Raw genomic sequence first — 17,917 nt, 5'->3', positions numbered from 1 at the left:
ATCCTGTGCTCATGTGGCCACCTGCCCTCATCTGAGCAGAATGCAATGATGTCAGTAGTGGGGATGTACTCAGTCAACTTCAGAAGGCAGAGTGGGAATAGGTGGACCTGCAGGAGATCCCACATCAGAAGCTCAGGCAGGCTAGCAAAGGAGCACAGTGAGCTGCAACAGAAACTCCACCTGTTCATGGTAGCAGGCTGGGGAGGTGGCACTGGGGCTGTGAGTCCTGTAAGCCAGGGACTGGGATTGACAACTAGACCGTGGACTGCCCAGCACCTGCTGCAGCAAGTGAGATGCTCTGTTATCGTGGTACACATGTGGAAGCAGAGACCCAAAAAGTATGGAGTGAATGTCTAAAGATTCAGGTCTTGTCTCTTACTGCAGCTTGTCCTCTTCACCTTCTGTACCAACACGAGGAAAATGTGTGATTTTGACCTTCAAGGGTCAGTACTGGCCATTTTCAGCTTGTTGGGGAGCTATCAGGAGCTGGCAAGCTGGGCAGAAATGGACAGATTTGGATTTTCCTCTAACTCTCCCTGCAGAGCTGAGAGGAAAAATTCCTAACAGACTTTCAGTCCCTGCTACAGCCCTGGTGACTGTGGCAAGGATTTCCAAGCAAGTGTCTAATGCATGTTGTGTCAAACCTCCAGAGAAAGCCCTCTGCAGCAGACCTGACTGCCTGACTACCTGACACCAGCTATGGGAGGCCACTGTATGGACCGATGGCATAAATGTACAGTAGTGGACTTGGTTCAAGCATTCATGTGCCTGTGCCATCCACATATTCAAAGGCAGAAGAGATCCAAGTGCTATCCATTGATCACATAAAACTCACACCTGAGAATGGGCACCTGTCCAACCTACCTACATGGCAGGTGATTTCAACCTCAAACATAGTGTTATGTCCAGGCTTGACAGGCAATATAGAAATAATACCTAGAATTCCAGCTTCCTTTTCAAACAAGGATTCATTTTGTCAGTCTTCTTATTGATAGCCCATCAGTAGAAGTACTAGTCCCATTATTATTTCTAACATTACATTTTTCATTGTCATCAGCCCATGTATTAGTTCTAAAACAGTAGCACGAGCCCTGAATTTTTTCCATCATGTGCAGGCATTGAAATCATTCTGTAAACGCCTCACCAAATAGGACACAAGCTTCTCTGGGAACCTGTGCATTTTATGTAAGATGAGTATGTGATCATTTTGAACTCAAAGGCTATTTTTATGATGTGGGGGAGAGAAATGCAGTTAGAGCTGAGAGCCTGGATGATTTCAGAGTCATGCTGAGCTTTACTAAGGGAGGTGACCTTTTCCCCTCTCTGGAGCTTGAGTCTTTCAGTGCAGTCGCTGCTACATTTTCTGACAAAGGCAGCTTCGCAGAAATATTTGTTATTATCCACCAAAGGAAGAGACATGCATGAGATACCCGCAAAAAAGAACGCGTTCTTTTCCTGAAGAATTTATACTGATCAGAATGGGAGGCAAAGTCTTGAACACAGTATTATTAATCAATCTATTGACATGAAACCTGCTTTTTCAGAATCAGCAGGACCTTCACAAACCTTGTAACGGACAACTGCTGCTTAAAATAAAGTAACACAGACCAACAAGCTAATTGAAAGCAAGAACAGTAGATTGCCTACGCATTCATGGTTTTCTTTAAAAATTACAAATTGATTACACCCCTTTCTGAGAAATATTCATATCTATTGCAATACTCTGTTCAGTTCTATCTAGCTGTAACTTCCAAGTCAAATAAACTAGTAAGTGCATACACATTTATGTTTCTCTTGGTAATCATGACCTTTCCATAGTATTCTGCAGGCAAATGCTCTAGCTGTCAGTGATATAATACAGATGCAAGTTTCTCTGTCAAATAAAGCTGTGCACTAGACATGCAATCTCATTGCTTTTGAAATAAAATCAACATGGAAATATTTTTATTTCTACAGTAACTTAAATTAGCAGAAAAATTGCAACTGACTATAATCCCCAAGCAACTTAATGGTATGCATTTTGGAACTTGCTTCTCTAATAAATTGACTACTACAATCAATATGGTCTGCATCATCATCATGAAAAGAGTGCTTTCTTCCCGTCCGTACAATAATGCACATAATCACTTCTGCAGACCAAGAAATTCTTCGGCAAATGTACAAACGAAATATAACAACAGAGGCTCACAACAAACATCTGAACAATTTATATCAGTGATGTTTTTGATGGTATCTGTCACCTCATTTTAGATTTCATTAAGTGATATGTATCACTGACCAATCAAAACTCACGGTTATCCATTTCGAGAATGTTTCTCTGCCTATTACACTTGTTAGGAGACGAGGCAAATTTTTAGCAGTGCAGTTCATAGATGCAGGGGATTTTTAAGCCCAGAAGGGGCTGCCAGCTGAGCCCGACCTTCTGTGTATCTCCAGCTTTTCAATTACTTCCCATCCCTTTTGAGTCCCACCACTATTTTTTTTACTAAAATTTAGCTTGCAGAAAGACATTCAGACCTGAAAAGGGGGACATTATGACATAATTGTGGAAAATCTGTCCCTTCCAGTTTTTTTTCCCTGTGGTTAATTGTTTTCACTGCTAAGGATCTGTGCTTTATGTCCAATGGAAATTCATTTGGCTTCATCTCCCACCCATGTTTCTCGTTACGCTTTTCTCCGTGAAAACAAAGTGCCCCTTATAATTGCCTACTTTTTCCCTTTAAGGTGCTTGCAAAATAGTTCTTCGTCTTCTTTTTTAAAACCAGATTAATACGTTGATTCTGTAAGTCTCCCAAGATAAGGCATCTTCTCCAGCCCTCCAATATTTTGATGTCTCTTCAGCTTCCCAGAGCCTTTTAAAAAACTTGAGAAAGAGAATGCTGATGATACACAGTATTGTGGTTTCAGTGGCCCTACTCGATGGGAGGCTTCAGTCAGTTTTGCTCACCATCAGTTCCTCTACAATATTGCACTGTGAATTTCTTTGAGTATTTGTTTACTGGGACCTAATCTGAATCACTCATCCCAGGCCAGAATCCCTCCTCTCTGCAAAGATTTGGTCTCCATTCCCTGTTCAGCAATATATAAAGTAGAATTTACCTGTATTAAGGAGTATTTAGATAGGAGGAACACTGAGTCTCAAGCTTTCATAACTGTCCAGCCTGCACAATTATTTACCTTTCTGTTACCAAATATCTTATTAGCAATGATTTTTTTGCTTCTAGATCACCGGTGAAGATATCAAACAGTGCCAGCACCTGGCCTGACAGAGCCTTAATAAAGGCAGCATGATTTGATAATGGCTGTCACTATGATATGTTGGTTCCTCATCAACTTAGTGTTTACTTTATTGATCTTTTCTAGCGCTATCGTCAGAATATTGTGTAACAATGGATTGAGTACCTTGCCAATGTGGAAGTGTATTATTCATACAGATTGCCTTTACCAGCCAAAGATGTGATGAAAAATATAGCGGGGTTATTGGAGAAGAATTGCTCTTTATCTGTGTATCGTTGTGAACAGACTGAATAAACCTTGATCAGATCTAGAAATTTAAAGTGTAACATCCCTTCATTCTGACTGCTCAGTGTGTGTCTTGGCAGTGTGGTCCCAGCCGTGAGCTCCTGGCCACCAGCAGCTCTCAGAGCCTGCTGAGGGCTCGGCCTCTCCCTCCACAGCTCGTCTGAGAGCAGCTGCACCCACCACCATGCTCCTGCTGCTCGTCCCGCTCCATTTCAGCAGGCTGGAGAGATGGTGCCACAGGGAGAAGGCTTTTATTTACATTCATTTCCGTTAAAGAAGAGGAAGCAAAATGGGGTTTTAGGCCAGCCTAGTGCTGTCCTCCGAGTCCCTGTGTAGCCCCAGGATGGTATTTTCTCATCTGTGGTTGACTTTTGTGAGTGTCCGCTATGAGTCTCTCCTGTGAAATGCCCTCTTCTCCCCAGGAGCCAGGGAGCCTTAGGTGGGCTATGGTAGCCCCAAAAGCGTCCATTTGGTGACCTTCTCCATTCTTCCACAATGATCTGCAATTAGAAAAAATGCATCTGCCTACCTAAGGAAACTTTAGGTTAAATTCAGAGTGTCAGAGCAACTCTGATAGCACCAGTGGAGCTGGAAATTGCTGTGCAGCACTTGGCTGGCAATTGCAATAAACCCTTGAGTGGCCAAAAAAAATGTATGTGGGTTGCAAACCATGCGAAGACCCTTTTCTTCTCTTTGCAACTTCTCCCCCAGATTTGATGGTTTCTCCTTGATGGCAGGGCTCTGCACTTTTCCTTTGTAATTGAAGAAGCATATTGCTAGTTTGTGGGTTTCTGAAGAAGTGTCACCCTTTATTGCTCATGTGCAGCAATGATATTAAAAATAAACCAGCCAGTTATCATAGATCAGGAACATGCATATGAATTAGAAACAGACAGTAAGCAATATCTGGGAAAAATCCATATCAGGAAAAGCTTAGAGTGTTGTAGTCTAGTTCAGTTAGGTCACAGATGAAGCTTTTTGAAAATAGGATCAATAAATAGGTTTGTATGAACTGTGAGTGTATTTTTAGTGAAACAAATTTTAACTTGGATTTAACCATTTTCTTGTAGAATTTGCAGCCCAAGCCCTGCCATGCTGAGTTACTGTGAGAAAGGCAAGAGAGGAAATTGAGCAAAAATGAGCTATAAACAGGAATGAAACTAACTCTATTATTCTAAGTCCTGAGCCTGAACATAAAATGACTGCCATTAAAATATGGAAATTTTATACTATAGTCATCTATCTTTCTCTTGGCAAAGTCTGAGGAATTCAAAATATTCACCCCTCATAAAAACTTCAAAAGTACTGGTGTTGACCATGAATATTCAGCTTTGAATGTTGTCTTCTGTAGAGGATGCAATACCCTCATGATGACCATAGAGGATATTTATATATTTATATAAAGCAATGTGGTATCTCTTCTGAGTGCTCAGCTCTGTGCAGAAGGACTTCAGTGCTGAGAGCTTTTCTTCAACTGGAAATGTGAATGTGAGGGCTGTGGGAGAGGTTTGGAGGGGTCACAACAGCATCTTACCTGATGTCAACATGTCTTAATGGCCTCTCTGCTGAAATAAACTGTGCACCCATGAAGTGAAGGTTTGTTTCCTCAGCCATAAGACAACCGAGGGAAGTTATCTACTAATAAAAGTCCCTAGAATAAGCGGCAGTTTGTGACTGTGATTCTGTGAGTAAACTATGTGTTGCTGCATATTCTGGGTTCATGGTAAACTTACTCTCTGCCATGGAAAAACTCAACATATAAGATAGTGCTGCCAACACTGATTTTAACATGAGTCTCATCATATTCCTGTTTTTTGATTTTTTTTTCTTAGAGCTGCAGAGAAAAGTAATTGAGTAAGAATCTTAGGCTTGAGCTTAGGAAAGGAAGGACAGTAGGGGGAAAACTCAGAATGTGATGTATGTGCATCCTAATGCCTCAGAGAAAAATCAATAGTGAAGAGATTGATTATTCTATAAAAAATCTCCTATTTAAACTAATTTCACCATTTCTATTTTGTTGGCTTATCTCCAGGCTGTTTAACACCTTTGGACAACTCAGATTCTGCAGCAAGAAACCGAATAGAGAGCAATAGCGGAAGCTGAGTCAGTGAGCTACCTTGTCACGTGCATTCCCACCAGACCAGGTAAAAAAGCATTCTGGCTGTGTTTGTACACAGTTTTTCAGCTAGCATCTGTGTTTCTGGACACTCAGGGAGCTCCTCGTCAGCTGGATGCAGACCAGGGTGCGCCTGCTTCAGCTGTGGCCCTGGCTGGACCCAAACCCAGCCAGACCCGGCTCCTCTTGAGCTGACCCTGGTGCACGTGTAGTGTGCTGGGGGCTCACAAAAGACATTGGGGCTTGAAAAATGTGAGATTGGGAAAGGGCTGAGAGGAAAGGCTGGGGTTACAGAATCTCTTGGATCTTTCCTTGCGTGTAAAAGGCCGGAGACTCCTTGCAGGCTTGCCTGGCTCTGTGGAACTGCTCCCATGACAAGGGGAAAGCGAGGCTGCTGGAAGCATGGTCCCCATTTTCCACTCAGGAAGCACAGAGACAGCGGCTGTGGGATCCCTCTTCAGGAAAGAAATGTGGTGAGGGGAAGGGATGGCTACAAACAGGCCTCAGCCAGTCTGGGTAAGGAAATGAACTCATGGCCAGTAATAATATCAAAAGGACAGCAGAAAAATTGCAGCTGTGAGCCTGGAATACAGCACAAACACAAAATAGACCTTGAACGCCCTCAGAGAGAACTGCAGAGGTGCCTCCACCCTCTTAGGTTGTCAGCAAACATCTCAACGGTAAAGTGAGTTGAAGGCATCGAAATGCGTTCAAAACTCTGCATCCCTCCAGGCTCATAATGTACACACCTCGTAACTCAAGAAATGCAGGCACCAGCTCAATGGGCAAACAGCATTTTTAACCTCTTTCTATATAAACTTTTTTTTTTCAATGGAAGAAAAGAGGCAATTGGGCTAATATATTACTTGGGTTCATTTTCTCTCCTCGAATGGTGAGATGAATCACAAACTCATACTCAGATGTTTTCCAAGTCAAAGAATAGATTTAAAATTTTCCTTTCACAAACAAAATTAATGGGGCCAAAATTTGATAGTTGTTGCTGGCAAATCTCTTCCAATGAAAATAGGTGTCCTTCACATGCCGAAACCCTGTGCAGAGCCAGAGCCTGTAAGCAGAGTGCCTTGTGCTTCTAAGTCTTTCTGAGCAGAGGCTGCGATCGCGAAACCTGTAACATAAGGACCGTGTTCTGAATTACAGCACAGTGAATAATTGGCAGTGACTGACTTGCCTAGTGAATGTTACTGGCCAAGTAGACTTGCCCCAGTGTTCCTAAATGCATTCAATGTGAGTTGCTCATGCACAGATGTCTGTGCATTGCTCTGGCTTTGCTAGCTCAGTTGGAAGCAATTAATGATGTTAGTGTTTGATGCTCAAAATTCAGGCTGCAGAAGTCTCAGGAGTTCCTTTCCTCCCTCAGAGCGAACGGTTTGTGTTGTTTCAGAGCCCCATTCAAGCATGTGCTGATCGATGGATGGGGCTGAAAGCAGGCTCCCAGGGTAGATGTGCACTAAGCTGAGTTCTTCGTGACTTTTTCTTTTTTTTCTTTTTTCTTTTTTTCTCTGTAGCATTTGCTGACACTGACCCATCCTGGCTTGCAAGCCTACAAGTACACTCATCAGCCAAATTCAGTGCTCCAGGCAACTTCCTTACCAAATTTGCCAAAGATTCATGTTCCAAAAATCTTCTCTTTCTGTTCCGAAAAAAAGGATGCTTATAAGCCTCATTGCTGTGGAATAATATGAAGAATGTCTAAAACATGTCAGTGCTGTCTTTAAGTCTTTATTTTTGACAAGTGGAGCTCATTTGAGACTCGAAATCCTCAGAAGGCCACGGACAGATTCCTGACTCCGGGCTCAAACAAGCTTTGAATTCTTGGACCACATCCCCGCTGTCCTGTAACAGCAGTCTCAGGTCCCCCATCAAGAAGGGCCATGCCAGCCACCCTTGCTTCTACTCTCTTTGGCATGATTGGAGGTACAGCCCACACACGTGCTCCAGGGGACGTGGGAACATATGCCCGAATACAGCCACATGATGACCTGCCAACAGGCAGTCTTGCAGAAACAACTGGCCGGTGGTCACCACGGCAGCCAAGTGACACGTAGATGCACGGACTGCTGAGTCCATCATCCTTCAGAGCTATGTGGACATAGACTATGAGATTAAATGTCAAAATGCCAGGGAAGACAGATGAGGATTTGAGCCCACAGTCTACTGAGAATGTAGCAAAGCACTTGAGCAAAGCAGCAGTCCAGCAAAGCACTTAGCATGCACTTAACTTTAAGCCTGTAAACAATTCATTTTTGAGTATTCATAACCATAAAGAATCAAAAGAAGAAAAGCTCTCATATATTACATTGGTGAGCAGATTCATAAGCCTGCAGAATAATGTTCTGAGGATGGCCATATATTTTCCTTCTTTATTGGGTGAAATGAGACCTTCCAAAGCTTTAAAAATTTCCTGTTGATAAATATTAGACTGATTAGTAGTTGTTGAGAAGGAAAGTAAAATGAAAATTGGATCTTTATTCCTTAAAATCCACCAGGTAAACAGTCCCTCTCTTTCCCCAGTGCTCTTACCAGCTCCTCCTTGTAGTAATGCATACCACAGTTCTGTTAATGTATAATCCTGAAAGAAACTCCAGCACTGTGTAGTGTACAATCTGTCCTTGTATATTTAAGATGTATGAGTCACAGTGCGTTTTGAGATCTCCTTCCATGTAAGTGTGATCTATTTACAAGCATGCGTAGGTTTTCAGAGTTTCACAATAGCTGGCAGAAGAGCATAATTTATCTAAAAACTCTCATTTTGTTCTGGCCTATTTGCTAGTCATGTGAGTATAGCTATTTTCTTGAAAATACAGCATCTGTCTCCAAATTCAAAGTAAAATTTTGATCCTGCTCTGAGGTGCTTTGTTTTCAAGAAACTTTCTCCTGACAGGCCTTTGACATTCAACACTGGCTGTTGTGATGCAAAATAAATGTGAATTTAATCCTTGTGTTACTTGTAGAATCTGGTATCTTCGTGTACTGTGCATATTTCAGAAGTTGAGGACATCCAGGCAAATAAAAGCCACTGGATTGTGCCTAACACAAAACTGGTACAGAATATAACTTTTATGAGCCTCACAAGATTGATTTAGGCTCTGAAATCTTTATTATCCTCATTCCTTTGTTGAAAGTAATAACCGAAACCACAAACTACCATCAGAAGAACCACCCAAGCAGTGAGTTGGTCCCTGGCAGATCTTTTATATTAGACCATTGGGGCTAAATTCCATTTTTGTTTCTGTGCCTGATGTTCCTATTGACTAGCTTCAGGCAGCTGCCTTCTTACTGCCTTATTTAGGTCCTATGAATCACTCTGAGGCTCCCCCACTGCCATAAGGAGATCGGTGAAATTTAGGCTGCAGGTTTTTCTACACCTACTCAAAGAGAAGGACAGTTTCAGTGCAGCTGTGCATGGGTCTAGGTCCACACAGCTGCTGGCTCCCTCTTCACTGACCTGCTTGCACCTGCCCTTTTTTTGCAGGTTCTCCATCTGTGTGTCATAGCAGTGATGTTCTCATGGATAACAAAGCAGGTGGCCTCCCTCTTTGCCTTTTTCTCCTGAATTGTGTCAGATTGTGTGAAGTAATGAGAGAAATTAGGAATAGGGAAATAAAAGGAATTTGTGTTGATTTGTGGAGAATTTGGAAGCATGTTAGAGCATGGCATATACAAGCTAGGTGCTATTATCGTTATCAATAGCTGGCAATTCAGTACGGAAAATGAATTCAACAAATGTAGCACTGTGCAGAAAAGTGGAGTTCTCACTTTTGAAGGTTTTACAAATACATTTACATTCACAAGAGATGCCCCTAGAATACAGGTGCCCCATAGACTGAGACTAGCATTAAGTAAAGAAAAACAAAATAAAGAACTGCAATTAAACATCACTAGTCATCTCCATATGCAGTAGAGGCCAGGCTGTATGGTGCAACTCAGATGTAGTCACTAATTGTTCACATCAGGTACCTGACTGGACACACTGGATTCTGCCTAGACCCCATTTCTGGATGCATTTCTGAGGTGTAGTAGGACACAGTAATCATTTGTAGGCAGTTCTTGTCCAAGTACAGAAGGGGAGCACAGTTTGGGAGTATACCTGGACCAAGATGCTCAAAAGCATTCTCAAGTCCAGGAATTCACACACAACTTGTAATTTTTTTATTAATAGAAGCAATTTCTGCCCTGGGGTACCTGCTCACACTTCACCCTTTGGAGTTTGCTCCTGTGTATTTGATAACAGAATTTAAAAGCAGTACAAATTTACCAAATGAGAAACCATGAAGAATCCCTCTCCTGGGGCAGCAGTGTCAAAATCCCATGAAAAGGTTCTGTGAAAGCCTCCTGCAGCCAACTTTGCAGATAATACCTCTCTGTGGTTTCAGGCAAGTAAGAACTGTACAGCTCTCACCCTGTTGAAGTAAATAGCAAATACCTCAATGACTAAGTGCAGCCAAGATTTCACCCAGGAATTTAAGTGCTGTAGTGCTATAGCTTCCTTTCCTGACAACTGGGAGAGATGGACAGCAGCTTGTCTGGGCATATTTAAAAACAAATTGTTGAAAGGGAATATAAACATGTTGCTAAGACCTTTCAGGCATATTCTTTGTTTGTGCTATAGAACCTGACAGGGAAAAGCAGGAGGATTTTTTTCTGAAGGTTAATGCTCTTTCCTTCATACTCAGCAATAGCACCGTGCTGTACTGCTTGGAGGAGTCACTCCAGAGAGTACCTCAGCTGTATTTTGCCAGAAATAGGAGGGCTCATTTCACTGCTGCGGTTAGAATTGCTCCCTCCCTTCATGCTGTTGAATCATTTGTGCTGATGAGGACATATTTTGGAGTATGCCTCCTCTTGTACAGAGATGTCTTGCTTTTTGAGAAGGATCACCTGGGCCACGTGAGAGGTATGTACAATTGGGGGTAAAGTGATCCTGACCCTCCATTTAGGTTCTTCCTGCAAACCACATTTCTAGCTGATCTGCTTGAGCACTTTGTCAGGAGGATGAAACTGTTCCATAGTTTGTTTCCCTTTTATTTTTCATGAAATCTCTGGAAAAGCTTCTGAGAATTTTTCAGACAGGACAGAGCTTACCTGCATACAGACCTTTATAGCTGCTGGTGGTGCTACCTCCTCTGGGTTGTGAAGAAGTGCTTTGGTTAGAGTGGGATGAAGGTAAATTCTCTTTCGTTCTCATGAGCACAGGCGACCCTGCAGAGTGAGATTTAGCCACAGGAATTAGGAAAGGATTTTCTGAGACCATCACATTCAAGTGATGCTGAACAGAGGAAACATGGGCAGGGCTATAGTGTCCTGGCTCACAATCACGCACTGCAGTCAGTCTTGGATATATGCAACCACACATCTGGTTTCTCTAGAGAAATGTACCCAGGCCAAACCTCCTCAGGCCCCAGCTTGGTGTGAACATTGTTATATCTGAATCTTGAGCAAAACTTGATAACATACCTTAAATCAGGGAAGTCAAACCCATTTTCACTGGGGAACACATCAGCCTCACGGTTGCCTTCAAAGGGCCAAAGGTAATTTTAGGACCATATAAATGTAACTGCTTCTACATTTATATGGTCCTAAAATTACCTTTGGCCCTTTGAAGGCAACCGCGAGGCCGATGTGGTCCCCGGTGAAAATGAGTTTGTCACCCCACCTTAAATATTTTCCTTTGCCACACCACTTTTAAAATAGATCTTACCGGGTAGATACATGCAGACACATTTTTACTGTTGAGGAGAATTTAACATTGAAGCAATTTATTTAGGGACGTGTCTCTGTTGGTCAAGTCTGTATATGGATGTGTTCAACAATTAGTTTGAAACCTGATGCAGAGATCAGCCTGAGATTTTCTGTGTCACATGAGATCCAGCTACATAGTATTCAAGCAACCTTCCATCCTTAGACTCTGCATTTATGTCGTCCTTGTCCCAGAGAGAAAAAAGACTTGAACATGTGAAAGAAGTTGGCATGTACACACTAAGATTTAAATGCATCTCATAATAAGACTGCATTTATGCCAAAGAAGGGGATGGTCGCGTTTAGGTGAGAACTAGTTTGGACTAGTTCTCCATTTTAGTACTGCAAGTCATTTAACATGTGAGTTTTGTTGTGTCACTAGAGGTGGCCCAAACCAGAGTGCCTGATCTGAGAAAAATTTGTAAAATACTGGCTTGGGCCAAATTGGCCTAAACCCCTTTTTCCTGTCTTTCCTACTTACGTTCAGGAGCTGCAGCAGTCCCACCCTCCTATCTTGCCCTGTTGAGAGAAATGCTGGGGCTTGTCCCAGTCCTCCCAGGACTTGGCTCTGCAGCTGGGAATCCGGCAGCTCCACCTGAGGCTCTGTGGGACACCAGCATTCCTGCCCTGACCCGGGGAGCCAAGACCCGCTCAGAGCCAGAGCTTGCAAGCTTCTCACTTTTTGGAGTCATTGGGTGTCCAAACTCAGGGTATGCTGCCTGGCGTCCCTCTCCAGCCCTGCAGACCAGGGCTGGATGCCAGAGGTCCTCATGCTGGGGCTACCTTGACAACGAGCAGACGTCCTGACTGCCAAGAGCCTACGGCTGACCCGGCCGGCTGGGCTGGCCTGGCATCACGGACCCAGACAGAGGCCCTGGTTTTGCATATCCTGCCCAGAATTCAGGCAGGGTTGTGCTTATTTAATTTGGTAAAAGCTTAAATGAACAAGAGATTTTTCAAACAAAAACATTGCAGGAAAAGAAATGGAAGATTTTTCCATGAAGTACAGTTTTGTCAGGAAAATTCCTTGCCATGTTTCCTATAACCACAGGTAGCCTTTAGAGCTAGCAAGATGGTTCTTTTCAATGAACACACATAATTTCTACTGTATGAAGCAATAAGCCCTCCTCACTGGTGTTTTCTATTAGCCACTGCAGCGATCTGCCTTACCTTTCCGACCTCCCACGGATTTCTGAAAGATAAACTAATCCCATCATGGTGCAGCTTGACCAGTTCAGATCAGATGCCCTTAAGAGTGAGGAGTTTCTCTAAGGAACCTTTCTGATCTGAAAGATTTGTGATAGAAACCTTTTGTAATAGTGTTAGTCTTCAAGGAAGCAATGTGAAAATTCATGATGGTGGCAATAAGCCACAAGAGTCAATATTTTTTAAAAAAATATAATTTGCCAGGACTGCCAGCTGCTGGCCAGACACTGAGTTAGCTGCCTTCCTCAAACAGAGATGTCCCCCATCTGCTGAATAAATGCTCTTTTTGTGCACATTTTCGCAGCTGAGGTTTGAACCAAGAGCCTTGTGGTCTGCAGACAGCAGCTCCACAAAGACAGCCAAAAAGTTTCTTGCTCTGGAATAGACCAACAGGAAGCTAAAGTCCTTGTCAGCTGGAAGCATTCTTTGTCTATCTCACAACATCCCTTCCAATCATATAAAAATCTTTGAAGGAGAACATCTCCCTGCAATCCATCACAGAGTGAATCCACTCAGGCAAGGCATATTTTTGGGAAGGAGCCAACTTTGCTTGGTGGTCCTGGCTTTTGGCATCCACCATGACTCAGTAGGGAAGAGAGAATAAATAAAATGCTATTAAGAGGTACAACAATGTTACCAAATGGGATTGTGCCTTTCCCAATTAGAGTTGTTTTTCCTGTCTCCATATGTTGCGTATTATAGAGCCCTTTTGTTGGTAAACACATCCATGGGTCTCTGCAGGGGTGCCAGGGCCACTCACCAACAACGTGGAGACTGAAATTGTGCGTGAAGTCTGATATGCCATGCAAAGATGGTCTTGTTTCCATGTGCACTCTCCTGTAACACAGAGAAGCTCTGGGAAGCTGGAAGCTGCTGGCAGTTAGCACGATGATCCTTCCACAGGTACCTCTCCCTAAAAAAAGGTGGAAGGTTGGGAGTAGGCTTTGCAATTTTTGTTTCTTTCTATGGTAGATCCACAGTAATAATAAAGCAGCTAAACCATTTCCATTGCTCCCTGCTGTCTGGGAATTTCTGAGAGCTCAGTAAGGACTACAGTAACATCGCACTTGTGAGTCAGGCAACGTCATTGCAGTTTGTAGTTTAGATAGGAAGAAGCAAAATTATCATTCCCAGCACTTAGACACAAGAGCTGGTAACAGAGGCTTAACCACTCACTGTGCATCAGCTGAGCTGTGTCTGTGTTTTTGCTCTCAGCCCAGGGCAGATCCAACTTGAGTGCCTTTCTCTGTGGATCAACTTAAGTTGTTACCTAGCCTTTAGTGGCAGACTTAAAGGTTATAAACACGTGTACAGACAGTTACTGTGGCTTAGCCATTGCATGATTATCTGCTATATCAAGGTAACTCGCTTTTGTATCTAAGCTTTGAAATCACCTGGCATGTTGTTGGCCGAACAGGCAATAAAAGTCCCAAATCCTGGTCCTTAGAGCTGTGCTGTAAGCACTGGCCTGTCAGTTCATTTAATGCTGCAGCAAACCAGGCACAACTTCGTAACAAAGCTTGAGCACGAATCACAGGAGACTGAGTTTTCTAGTGTAGGTACAGTATGGGCTTTGAAATAGGATCTGCTTCTGCCTCCAGGTGTTATTTCACTATCCTTTCCTGGCTAACCTGATGGGCACCGGAAAATTTCTTTGTCATCTCTTTCTCCATTAATTGCTCCAAATGCGTGTGATTCAAGACTGATGTAAATCATCATTGCCACCTCACTCTATTTGTCTGTTTCTTTAGCAGGCTCTCATGGTAACCAGCAACTACTGTATTTAAAGAATGCACTGTACCACACCTACTCAGTAGAGTGCTTGCTATGGAAGAGTGTGAGAGAAAGAAATAAAGGAAGAAAGAAAGAGATGGAGGTTAAAAAAAAAAAAAAAAAAAAAAAAAAAAGATGGGACCTCGTGTCCTTCAGAAGAAGGGAAAGATTAGATTTATTTCTGGAGTGACTATGAATACCAGATCAGCTAACTGCAGTTTAGGAGGTCTTTCTATATAGTCTACCCAGTCTCAGTTATTTTAATTCTGTGTTGCCAGCTGGCTTCTGCAGAAATCTATTCAGGGTTCAATTCTAAACAGTAATGTTTGGGAAAAGTACAATCTAAAACAGACAGATCCGTATGTGTTTAGGTTTTGCTTTCTTTCCACTTTTAAATATTAAAAATTGACTCCAGCTGTGGGTTAAAGTAACGCCCAACCTATAAAGACACTGACAAATAAATCACAATGCAATTTGCTGTGCATTTTCTGAGGTCTAAACACCAGCTCTTGAAAGGAATTTTCCATGATTACATCTTGGGAAGATATCTTCACTACCAACAACTCATTTGACTTTTATACTTCTTAAAAGTCATTGCATTCCACCAGGGCCAAACCCTGCCATTACTTCTCTGGCACATATCTCAGGAGTTAACAGAGTTATCTGATGCTACTTAGAACATATGCAAAGCTTCACTATACCTACCTAGCATGTTGTTAAAAAGAATAGCTACCTTGTGTTTTTATAATCCACTCTTTACAAGAGTAAATCGCTAATTGACTGTTCAGCCCCCTCAGCTGATCAATTCTGCATGAGTCCTCTTTGCTGTGTCAGGTTTAGGCAGCCTTTCCTGAAGTTACAGCTTTTATTACTGTTCATCTCGAAATCACTGAATAACAGAAGGTTTCCCACTTCATCAGGGTACAGCCCAGAGAAGTCAAGTTTAGCTCCTGAATTCTGATCCAGCTCACCCTGGCTCATTTTGTGGCCCACAGTAATCACTCCTGCTTGTCCCACATTTCCTCCTCAAAAAGGGATAAATATTTAGTGTTTGAGAAAGGAAGAAGACGGAAATTCCATCCTAAAGGCACTGCACTTTTTTTTTCAGAGTGTGGACATTAATCCACAGAGTTCCCTTCATCTTCATAGCCTGTGTAATAATCTAGAAATAGGTCTGATGTCGATATCATATTTTTAAAATTATAAATTAACTTGAAATTGAAAAAAGCTGGCTTTGAACGAAAACCCCTTGAACTATCCTATTTCAATTATTTACAAAACATTAAAAAAAGAAAGTTTCTGGCCATTGCCCTGTTCCTGCCAAAAGTTGCAATGTAAAGTTATTTTGTGGGGAAAAATAATTAAAGCAAAAATTCCTGACCAGTTATGCTCCGCATGGCATTTAACTGGTGCTTGCTTCAGATCTGCAAGTTGGTCTCCCATTCAGAGCCGGGCTGTGGAAAGCCTGTCCTCACCAGGGAGGGGATTTAAGAGGTTCCTGCTGTTCCCTGCCTCCAGCTATGCTACCACTGCCTCTGTGACACTGGCTCAGTGCTTTGTGTAATTTTGTTCTGAACCAGACGAGCGAAAAATAAAAGGGAAAGGCTCTGCTAAAGTATGCTTTTGTTTCTACCAGATCAGTTCCCTGATCCAGCCAAAGATTTGCATTTTCCTAATGAGGCGACTGGGAAGAAAAATATTGGTGAAGATGCTTGGAGCCCCCTGCATATGTGCCTGGTCACTGGAGGAAGCCTAAAGTCCAACTGCACTTTTAAAAGACATCACTGGACTCACAAAAAATTGTTCTTGTCCCAACACCTTTGCCCTCCTTATTCAAACACCCACACATAGGTTCATTCGTGGGCAGTGTCAGACCATTCTTCTTTTGAGCCTCATCCTCCCTAGGTTCAGCTGAATCCTCTTGTTGGGGTTAGTGGACCTTCCTAGCCCTGGGAGGAGCGCACTCAAGAGCTGCTCTTCATCTGGAAATCCAAAAGGGAGAAACAAGGGCATGCTCTTAAGCTGAATAGAAACTGCATCATAAGAATGAGGTAACTATGAGAGAGACTTAAAGGCCCAAAGTTGTTGCCAACAGCAAGAGTTGCAAAAAAAATCCAACCAAACCAAAAAGGTTCCAGTGAATGCAGGTGATGCAGAAGGTGAAGAAATCCTACCAAAAGGCTGGAAAATAAGAAGTTTTAAACAGATACACAATGTACCTAATAGTAACAAGGGGACAGTGTGTTAGGACAAAGCAAGGGGGATATATATGAAGTTTATTGTGGTCGGTCAGATGTTTCATGTGGGAGTGCTTAATAAAACCTGGAGAGCCGAAGAATTATTGAAAGCAATCTCTAACCAGAGGTAATTGACTTTGAATTGTGGCAATATCACAGTTAAGAGTGAGTGGGTGAGGAGTGGAGAAAGGGTTTGGAAATTTATAACTGTGGCAGCTTTGCAATGATTTAAAGTTATTCAAATAAGTGCATTTATTTAGGAGCACCTAGATGGAAAAAATATGATAAGAAACAGGAACATGGAATTGTCAAGAACAAATCACGTCAAAGTAATCTAATTTCCCCCTTTGAAAAGAAGTGGAGATCATGGAAAGGGGGAACTAGATGTGATCTATCTTGACTTTAGTAAGATTTTCAACATTTTTCTATATGATGCTCTCATGCAGAAACTTGGCAGTCTGGTCTAGCTGAAACTGCCATGGGAAGGATGCACAAATACTTGGAAAATGTAATTAGTATGGTACTCAAAAAGTAGCTGTCAAGAATTTGCTGACAAACAGGAATAGTTGCATGCATGAGGTTTCATAGAAATCTGTCCTGGGCTTGGTATCATTTCTTGTTTTCATGAATGACTTAAATGATGGAAGAGCAAACATACTCGTGAAATTCACACATGACACCACACTGGCAGGTTCTTTGGGGGCCAGGAGAAGAATTTAAAATGATCTTGATAAATTTAAGAAATGGTCTGAAAGCAATTAGGTGAAATTCAATAAAGGCAAGTACAAAGTCCTAGGTTCGGGAAGGGAAAATTCTATCACACAAAGACAAAATAAATGCAGGAATGTCTTTCTAAAAATAAGGCAATTTTTTAAGCAGAAAGCACTCAAAATTGCAGTCCAATTTTTGTGAATCCTGAGGACAAGAGTGATAGGTAATAATGGACACTCCTCTTAGGCTTTAGACTTAACTTTTCACCTACATGAAAGATCTCAGAATAGCTCACATTTCTATTTCCTAAAAGATGGGGAAGGGGCAATAGACTTGTTTTGTTCTCCCTAGATCCTAGGACTCTTCCTTACTGTGCTACAGCTATAAGTTAAGGTGTATTTGGAAACCCTAGGAGGGAAGAATGAGGAAAAATATATGCCTTTTGTTTTCATCATAAATATCAGTACATCAATATCAAGAGCCTCTCTATTTTCCTGGCTGATAATATCCTGCCTGGCCACATGGAGTTAAATCAAAGCAGTCTGTTAGTGAGAAGCTGGCAGGAAATGAAACAATGTAAAGTGATAAATAAGTA

The sequence above is a fragment of the Caloenas nicobarica genome, chromosome 2 (assembly GCF_036013445.1).
Source record: "Caloenas nicobarica isolate bCalNic1 chromosome 2, bCalNic1.hap1, whole genome shotgun sequence".
Classification (NCBI taxonomy): domain Eukaryota; kingdom Metazoa; phylum Chordata; class Aves; order Columbiformes; family Columbidae; genus Caloenas; species Caloenas nicobarica.
The sequence above is the reverse complement of the archived record's forward strand: the minus strand, read 5'-3'. Positions refer to the sequence as shown.